The following is a 9,003-nucleotide window of genomic DNA, read 5'->3' as shown; positions in this document are numbered from 1 at the left end:
AACCTACTAAAATAATATTTAATATTATTAACCTACAAATAGGTACCTGTAGGTTGTGTAGGCTCCTTGGTCTTCATTTGTAGGAAAAACATATACAATTTTTTTATGGAAAGTTTACGTCTATTATTTTGCATCTATTATTTTATGGAAAGTTTGCGTCTATTATATAAATAAAAGAAAACTAGATGTTTTTATGTTATTACAGCAAGATTTATATTCTAAAGGTCAAGGTGTGGGTTCCAGGATTAGTCATTAATCCTGTTATAATTATTAATAGATTTATGCGTAATTAATTACCAAGACTAGATTATTATGCTGAACTAGTATTTTCTAGGTAATGAATCACATTGCCACAAGTTCAGTTTACTATTTGCATAAATAATGTTCGTAAATTATATTTTATTCAACTGTTGTAACAAAACAGGCTCTTAAACAATAGTTACAAAGTCATAAAAAAATATTAATTAATATTTAAAGGACCATGAGACAAATTGGGCTCATTGTCCAACAGAGTTATAGCATATGCCGTTGTGAAGGTTTTTGTTTGTACTAAAATTGTTACTATGGGTACTACCTTCAATTCCATGGCAAAAAAAAGATATGCACCTAAATAGGTTTTGTAGAAAAAGACGATTGTTAGGAGTCGTAGTGCGCTTAATTCGCAGGATTTATATTATTAACCCACTTCTTAAAAAGGAGGAGGTTCTCAATTCGTCAAGATCTTTTTTTTGTATGTTCACCGATTACTCGAAGACTCCTAGACCGATTTGGCTATTAAGAGGAAGGAAATAGTCAAGACATGTTCGTGCACGTTCATATTACGTATACATTCTGGTTAACAGAAACGAAATGTGTCGAGATGCCATCGCTCAGTAGTACTGCTCGTGTCTAATAGGTAGACGCACAGTAGGAAGTTGTGCTCATATCATTTCAATAATATGATATCTAGGGTTTGGCAGGCACACACAATTTAATCCACCGGCAGGATATTTAGATGACATTATTATTGATATTGATTGAAATGTTAACAAAAATATTTTTAACTGATAGCAGCTGTTTTTTTTTTAAATATATACATTAAACCTGGAATTAAAACTAGTTAAAGGCGTTCAATAACAAAACCTACAATGCCATAACAGCACAACTTTTTGCAGAATATTAGTTTATTTATGGTCGGAGAAAAATATTTATAGCAAAATAACCCCATGGATTCTTCGCAAAAATGAGTTTAAATCTTTATATTTAGTGCTTTACAAGTATATTCAAAGTGGTCTCATCTCTGTTGGTGGGTGAGCCCAGGCTTCATACATTTTTGCCCATGGTCCTTTAAACCACGTGAAGTGTCCACTTGGGATCTAACCCTTCACTGCGTTGTTATTTTTATACTTTACGACCTTTTAGAGCGACCAAGCATCGTTTAATTTATTATTTTTAAACGCAGAACGTGTAAAGTGGTCTAATATTCCCATTACTTCGTCTAACAAAGCCTGCGTCTGCTTAGGACGGCTCCAACTCAATAGTGATATAGGATTTGGAGTGCAGCGATGCGTCTGCTGCATAGAATTCAGCTCATTCATGTCTTAGCACTTCGCTCTATGTATGTGGAAGGTGAGATTATGGGAGCGAAGTTTGGTTATTACATAAGCAGTTGCAGGGTTAATTATTAGGTACTTTACCTAAGCGGTGGGGGAGCCTTGAATAATTCTGTCTTAAGTTAAACGATGTCGGAAAACTGACAAAAACCGCCACGTAACAGTTTTAAAATAAATTGAAATGTTTGTTAAATAAAAACAAAAGCTCAATTTACTGTAATGCCGATATTGTGAATGTAAAAAAACTAAAAATAACAACGGAGAAATGCGAAAAATGTTTTTGCAAAAACTCTCATATTTGACCTTTATAGTTTATTCATTCCAAAATAATTTAAGCATACAAAATACAAAATTCACAGTATGGGGTTACAAAAAAGGAGTCTTCCGGCTTTGTTACTTAAGCGGTTGAATCAACAGTCGGACTCAAAACAGTACACTGTCGGATTGGGCCAAAGCACCCAATTAATCTCCCTCAGCTAAAGTTGTTAATTTAACCCAACTTGTTTTACATAACTCCTCCCCCAATTGCTGAAGGGACTCCGAAGCCTGGGAGCTGTTACCTTTATAGTTTAGAAGCGAGCTAAGCCTTTCAGTATTAGCTCGAATTAGTGAACCAAATGACCAGAGCGGGAACTTCCGCACGGAGCCCACGTTTTCCTACTGTTGACAGGATGACGTCTACCACAACGTTAACGTAGAACTAACCAAGAATTTCCTCGAGGCTAAATTCAATGCGGTTGTTCTCGTCTTGGGTGATGAACAAGCGGCTTTCAGCAGGCAATGTATCGTGTCTCGTGCGATTATCTCGGCGTAAGTGATTGCGTTGCTCTTGAGACCTTTCGTGGTAGGAGCACAAGTGGGAAGCGTAAGTCAGTTCGGCGGCAACGCTGTTTGTGTCGACACGTGTTGTGCGTACTCGACGCTTCGATGCGATGTTTTTCGCGCCGATTTCGAATTACTGTTGTATATGGCGAATGTTCCTTTAATGTGTTTTAGTTGAACGTTATGCACTGATATCTGGGAGTTTGTGTGAAGTGGTTCAGTGAATGTTTTGTTTTGTAAAAATTTTGAAGTAACTGAGAACTAGTTGATCCTTAGTTAGCAATTCAATTGCTTGAGATTTTCCTTATTTGCTAGGTAAGTGAAAAATTAATAAGATTTTTCCATTCTCATATTTTAATTAAAATATCAGACGAACAAATATAGGTATTACAGTACACGTAAATTTCCAAAGTCTGGAAAAAAACGATATTGACACTAAAGTATTAGATAAAAAACAGCACACATTTTAGATAAAATTGAAATTAAATATTTATAAAGCAGTAAAAATCATTAACTCTTTCATCTCGGGTTAGAACAGCCATAAAATTCGAGAGCAGCTATAAAAGTCGCTTATCTATGTAACATTTTAAAAACATAAAACATACTCATTTTAGTGAAAATCTCAGACTTGTGAAATGTATATTGTCTGAGCATACCCATAGCATGTAATGCATCATTAATTCTGATTAAAGATTAATTTCATGCTCACATTAAGCGATAGATGCGTGAATGTATTTGATTCAAACAAAAACTAGTTGGCTAACAAAAACAGTTGATTTTCGTCTATAATCGTGCACAATCTGAACGGCCTTGTGCGTCCGAGTATTAAGTCACCAAGTTGCTAAGTGACTCACGTACTACCACAAATGGGGATCTTATGCGTTCAGAGCTAATCGTTGAGATGCTAATTTGTCTCAAACGTGTTATACAATTGATGCGAACATATGCAGTTGCACTATATTACGTAAGTAAATAATGTAAACAAATTAATATGTACATACATATGTCACTCAATGTCATGTATGTTGTGTTTTTTTATCTCCGTGATATGTAAGACTGGGTGTAACAATTATAAATATTTATGTGATACTGGTGCCTAACAATTGAAACGTTATTTTTTGGTTGTTTCTATATTTCTCGTGTTACCAACCTACTGTAACTTGAACGCGAATTTTGCGGTTTCCGAAAATAGTTATACATCCTTGTTTAATTTAGGAATACAGGAAAATATGGCATTAATACCTAATTGTTATTTTGTGTTATTTTTTAATTAATGGATACCTACGTAATAATAATTAATACATATCAGTGTTGAAAAATTATTAAAAACTTAACAACTACCTGTCTAACGATAGTTCAAGAAAATGGTTGTTTTACAGTCACGTATTTTTATTCCTATTCAATATCTGGGCCTTCCTAATTGAGAAAACTATATCAAACCCATTTTTTCGTACAGCCTACCTATACACCATATCACCTCTTTTCGAACCACTCTACACAAAAAATTGTTTCTGAAAACCCATTATCCCATCTATGAAGGTACAACACGAATTCCCACAATGACTCGCACATTGTAATCCGTAAAGCGCTTTACAGCGATGTTAAGCGTATTCAGCGAATGAAGCGGATTGTATTCAGCGATTTCAGTGATGGCAGGTGACGGAAACACCGCCAATGCATTGTAGTGCATTCATTGTGTGCATGACCGCTGTAGCTTGCACCTGAGGTTGGCTGTTGACCTACGACTGAGTTCTCTGATTTTCATGCTTATGTAAATGCAATAACTCTGGTTGATTTTAACGGCTGGTTTGGCGGTGAAACAGGTTTACATTGTGTAGTGTGTAAGGATAAAGGCAGGCTGAAACTTCGAAAGGACACCTACCAAAAAGACATACCTACATATTAATTAAGGGGTCTCTTAATAGAGAATTAAAAGTAAGTGAAAAAAATATCAGTATATTTATTTGCGATACAAACTGCAGATACTCGGTCTCAGCGAAGTGCGCAGAAACGGATTCGGTGAACTGAGAACGTCCAGGGGCCTTACATTTCTTTACTCCGGGAAGGAAGATGAAGAGGACGTACGTGAAAACGGCGTGGGATTCCTCCTTTCTGACGCTGCAAAGAAGAGCCTACTGGACTGGAAACCCATCTCAGAGAGAATCATCACAGCCCGGTTTAACAGCAAAGCCCGCAAGATAACCGTCGTTCAGTGCTATGCGCCTACAAACCCGGCATCAGAGGAAGACAAAGACGATTTCTATAGTGCACTCAACCTGACCTTGAAAAACATCCGCAAACAGGACATAGTAATCGTCATGGGAGACCTGAATGCCAAGGTTGGCACAGACAACGACGGCTGTCAAAGACACATGGGTACACACGGGATGGGAGTACGGAACGGGAACGGGGAGAGATTCCTGGAGTTCTGCCAGGACAACGACCTGACCATCGGAGGCACGCTTTTTATACATGGAGACCACCATAAGTATACATGGAACTCACCCGATGGAATCACTAAGAACCAAATCGACCACCTTGCCATCAGCTCCAAATGGCGCTCATCACTGCTCGACGTCCGCAACCGTCGTGGCGCGGATATCGACAGCGACCACCATCTAGTCGTAGCCGAGGTGCGGCTCAAAGTAGCGGTAGCTCGTGCTGCCAGCTCGACGTCCAGGGTAGGAAAAAGATTTGAGGTCAACAAGCTGCGGGACCCAGACATAACCGAAGCCTTTCGGTTAGAGCTGCGAAATCGCTTCTCCGTTCTCGAACCAGACTCCACTACTTCTGTCAACGCGGAGTGGAACCACATCAAAATGGCCTATACAGAGACCAGCTCCGTCGTTCTTGGACACAAAACATACGCTCGTGATGACTGGATGTCACAACGAACCTGGAACCTCATTGAAGAAAGGCGCCAGCTCCACCTTCAACTTCTGACAACCAGCGACGTAGCAGTGCGCCAAGACCTGAAGCTGCAATACTCCCTGATACGCAGGAAAATCTACCGCAGTACTCGTCATGACCGACGAGTATGGGCTGACTCTATTGCGGATTGTGCACAACGCGCTGCTAACTCCGGCAATCTCAGGGAGATGTACAAGGCGACGAAGACCTTGGCCGGGAATCGGAACCAGAGGAAGAAGAAGCCCTTAAAAGATAAAGGAGGCCAGCTGATTGTGACATCGGAGGGACAGCTTCAACGCTGGCGGGAGCACTTCGAGGAAATCTTCCGAGTCCCAAGTGACCCCGTAACCACGGCCGTACCTGCTGCCAGCTTGCCCACATCAAACCTGGATATCGATGTGTCTCCTCCTACAGGGGAGGAGGTAATGAAGGCTATCCGTAGGCTAAAAAATGGGAAAGCCCCAGGAGTCGACCTCATCACAGCGGAAATGCTCAAAGCCGACATTACCACCGCAGCAAACGCACTGACTCCCCTTTTGCAGAACATCTGGTCAGCCGAGGAGTTACCTGATGACTGGAACAAAGGCCTTCTCATCACCGTACCCAAGAAAGGAGACCTCAGTGAATGTGGCAATTGGAGAGGCATCACTTTGCTCTCGACTCCTTCCAAGGTGCTCTGCCAGATCATCCTGGACAGGCTGTCGGGGGCCGTCGAGCCTCTTCTGCGTAAAGAGCAGGCTGGCTTCCGTCCCAACCGATCGTGCACGGACCAGATCAACACCTTGCGCATAATCCTCGAACAGGCATCAGAATGGCAGAGGGACATGTACTTGACCTTTGTGGACTTCGAAAAAGCCTTCGACACGCTGCGATGGAATTGCATCTGGGACCGGCTTCGTGAAATTGGAGTCCCCGAGAAGATCACGACCATAATTAAGGCCATCTACGGGAAATATTCTTGTAGGGTAACTCACGACGGCCTCGTCTCGGAGGACATACCGGTTCAAGCGGGTGTACGCCAGGGGTGCCTCCTTTCGCCTCTCCTCTTCCTTGTTGTCCTTGATGGCATCATGCACCATACCACCAAGAACAAGCGCCGCGGCATAGAGTGGGGACTATCCAACGTCTTAGAAGATTTGGACTATGCCGACGACCTATGTCTATTGAGCCACACGCGAACCGACATGCAAGCCAAACTGGACGACCTGCAACGAGAGGCCATGGAGACGGGATTAAAAATTAACACCCGGAAGACCCAGGAAATGAGGTGCGGAGTGACGTGCTCATTACCGTTGCTTATCGGCACAGAGGGAGTGGAGAGGGTCCACAAGTTCACCTACCTCGGGAGTGTTGTGTCGGAAACAGGAGGGACCGAGGAGGACATCACGTCGAGGATCGCCAAAGGGAGAGCAACCTTCGCACAGCTCCGTCCTGTGTGGCAATCACGGAAGTTGACCAGGAGAGTTAAGCTCAAAATATTCCGGTCCAATGTCAAAACCGTATTGCTGTACGGATGCGAAACATGGAAGGCCACAAAAGACATCTCGCGTAAGCTCCAGGTCTTCGTCAATCGCTGCCTTCGTCGTATTCTCGGTATATACTGGCCCGAGAAAATCTCCAACATAGAACTGTGGGAACGCTGCGGGGAGACACCGATCGACCAGCAGATCAAACGCCGCAAGTGGAACTGGATCGGCCACACGCTCCGAAGGGACCCCGATCACATCCCGAGGCAAGCCCTAGACTGGAATCCCCAAGGGAAGCGGAAACGTGGCCGCCCTAAACAATCCTGGCGGCGGACGATCATTGCAGAGGCGGCGGCTATAGGCAGAACGTGGAGCGAAATAAAGCGCGAAGCTCAAGACCGAACGCGATGGCGGAGCACTGTGGATGCCCTCTGCCCCATCTAGGGGACATAGGACTCTAAGTCAAGTCAAGTAAGTCATTCGTGCTTAAGTGTTAAAATAAATAGATAAAGTTCGTTCAAATTGCGAATGGGCTTTTTCGCTTTTAGTGGTTTATAAGGTCCAGTGTTCTATTTGGGAGTAACATTTTTTCTAGAAAAATCACTCTAGAATCTAATGTAATGGTACCTTTAACTGACACTAAATTATTTTTGCATTTTAATCCTCTACAAACTTATCTTTGTCCACATATAATTTTCTTAATACCTATTAGTTTTACTTTAAATTCTCAGAACTATACGTATCTGTAATTACCTCCTAGATTATATTATTACTGTTCGATTCCAGATACACAATTTTAAAACGACAACTCGTTGAGAATTGTACCTTATTACCGTGGCATACGGTTTTTTATTGAAAGCGATTATAAAGCAAGTTGAAGGCCCGACCCCAATCCTACAACATTTACTGAACATTCTTATCGATAGAGTAATTATAGGGTAACCCTATTCGTAGTTATCGCTTACAATATCACAACACTAATTAATTAAAACGCTACATTTTATTTATTTACGTTTTATTATTAGGTTACACATTCGTAAAGAAGTAAATATCTTATCATGTGACAACAACTAGGTTAAAACATTTCATTGTTTATAAGACAAGTTATTCGTACTCATAAAAAAATATTACCTAAGTAGGTAGATTAAAATTGTTCATAAATACGATTTTAAATTTCTTGTTATTTCTAAGTAACTAAACCAGCTTTCATTACGGTAATTATATTCTTTTGTGCAATTATTTTAATACAGCTGAAACATTAAATAGATATTAATGAAATAATTTCTAAGTAAGGCTCACTATTAATCTTAATTTTGTACAGAAAATAACGTAGTTATTTTTTCAGTTATTACAGTTTACTTGCCCGCAGGCTCTCTTAAAATAGTATAAAGAAACCGACAAGACTCGTTTTCAAAATTGTATGTATATTGTTCTTAATTCATTATCCAATGATTCTTGTATAGTTATTTATTTAATAAAATATAAATATCCGGTAGGTTAACTAGGTAAGTTTTCAAACAGAAAAATCTAACTACGATTCTTGTTGATGCTAAAGTATTTTTAATAGACCTTCAATTAAAATACTGTAAGATTTATATTTTAAATATCAAACAAAACTTTACCATTTCGTCATTATTTTTTTATCGTTCAACTGTGCAGAAGATAAAACGCACTTTAAAGAAATAAAATTCTCCGACTTAAAAAAGTTAAAATTCATCTTCATTATCTTCTCTTCCAAAAAAAAAACAACGAAAGTAAGTATTTTTGAATTAGCCCAGTAAAGTCGCAGTATCACCCCAAAGCCGTCAGCTTTGCAAATAAAATCTTTCTCAATTGGGTCAGATCTTGTCAAGGAAAGACCGCCGCATTTTGCGTACAAATTCATTTTAATGCGCTATTTCTTTATTAAACCTAACTTAGCAGAATATAGCACGGGCTTTACTCTTCGCATACCAACCAATGCAAAATCTTACATTTTCATGAATAAGTAAAAGCTTGAATGTACTTGGAAAATTCCCACGCCACTACTTTTCCATTCGCCGGTACTTTATCGTCGTATTTCTTATTTTGTGTAAGCTATTGATAATACTCGTGTTAAAATAGCGAGTGTTTAAGAAACACTAATAAATTGTCTCTGTAAAAAATATCTAAGAATAGGAAAAGTATTTTCTTGGACAGCGTATAAATCACATTGTTGCGGTTGCCATAAAAAC

General features: G+C 39.9%; 1 protein-coding gene across 2 annotated transcripts in view; it reads left to right on the top strand.

Annotated features, from left to right (window-relative positions):
- Nucleotides 1–2,469: 2,469 nt before the first annotated feature.
- Nucleotides 2,470–9,003, top strand: part of LOC110374395 (CD151 antigen) — a 139,968-nt gene continuing 133,434 nt past the window's right edge. For both annotated transcript variants that reach the window (XM_049841047.2, XM_049841046.2), the window contains exon 1: nt 2,470–2,729. The gene's annotated coding sequence lies outside the window, so the exon portion shown is untranslated. The remainder of the gene's footprint in view (nt 2,730–9,003) is intronic.

Source organism: Helicoverpa armigera, chromosome 10 (genome assembly GCF_030705265.1).
Source record: "Helicoverpa armigera isolate CAAS_96S chromosome 10, ASM3070526v1, whole genome shotgun sequence".
Classification (NCBI taxonomy): domain Eukaryota; kingdom Metazoa; phylum Arthropoda; class Insecta; order Lepidoptera; family Noctuidae; genus Helicoverpa; species Helicoverpa armigera.
The sequence above is the reverse complement of the archived record's forward strand: the minus strand, read 5'-3'. Positions and strand labels throughout refer to the sequence as shown.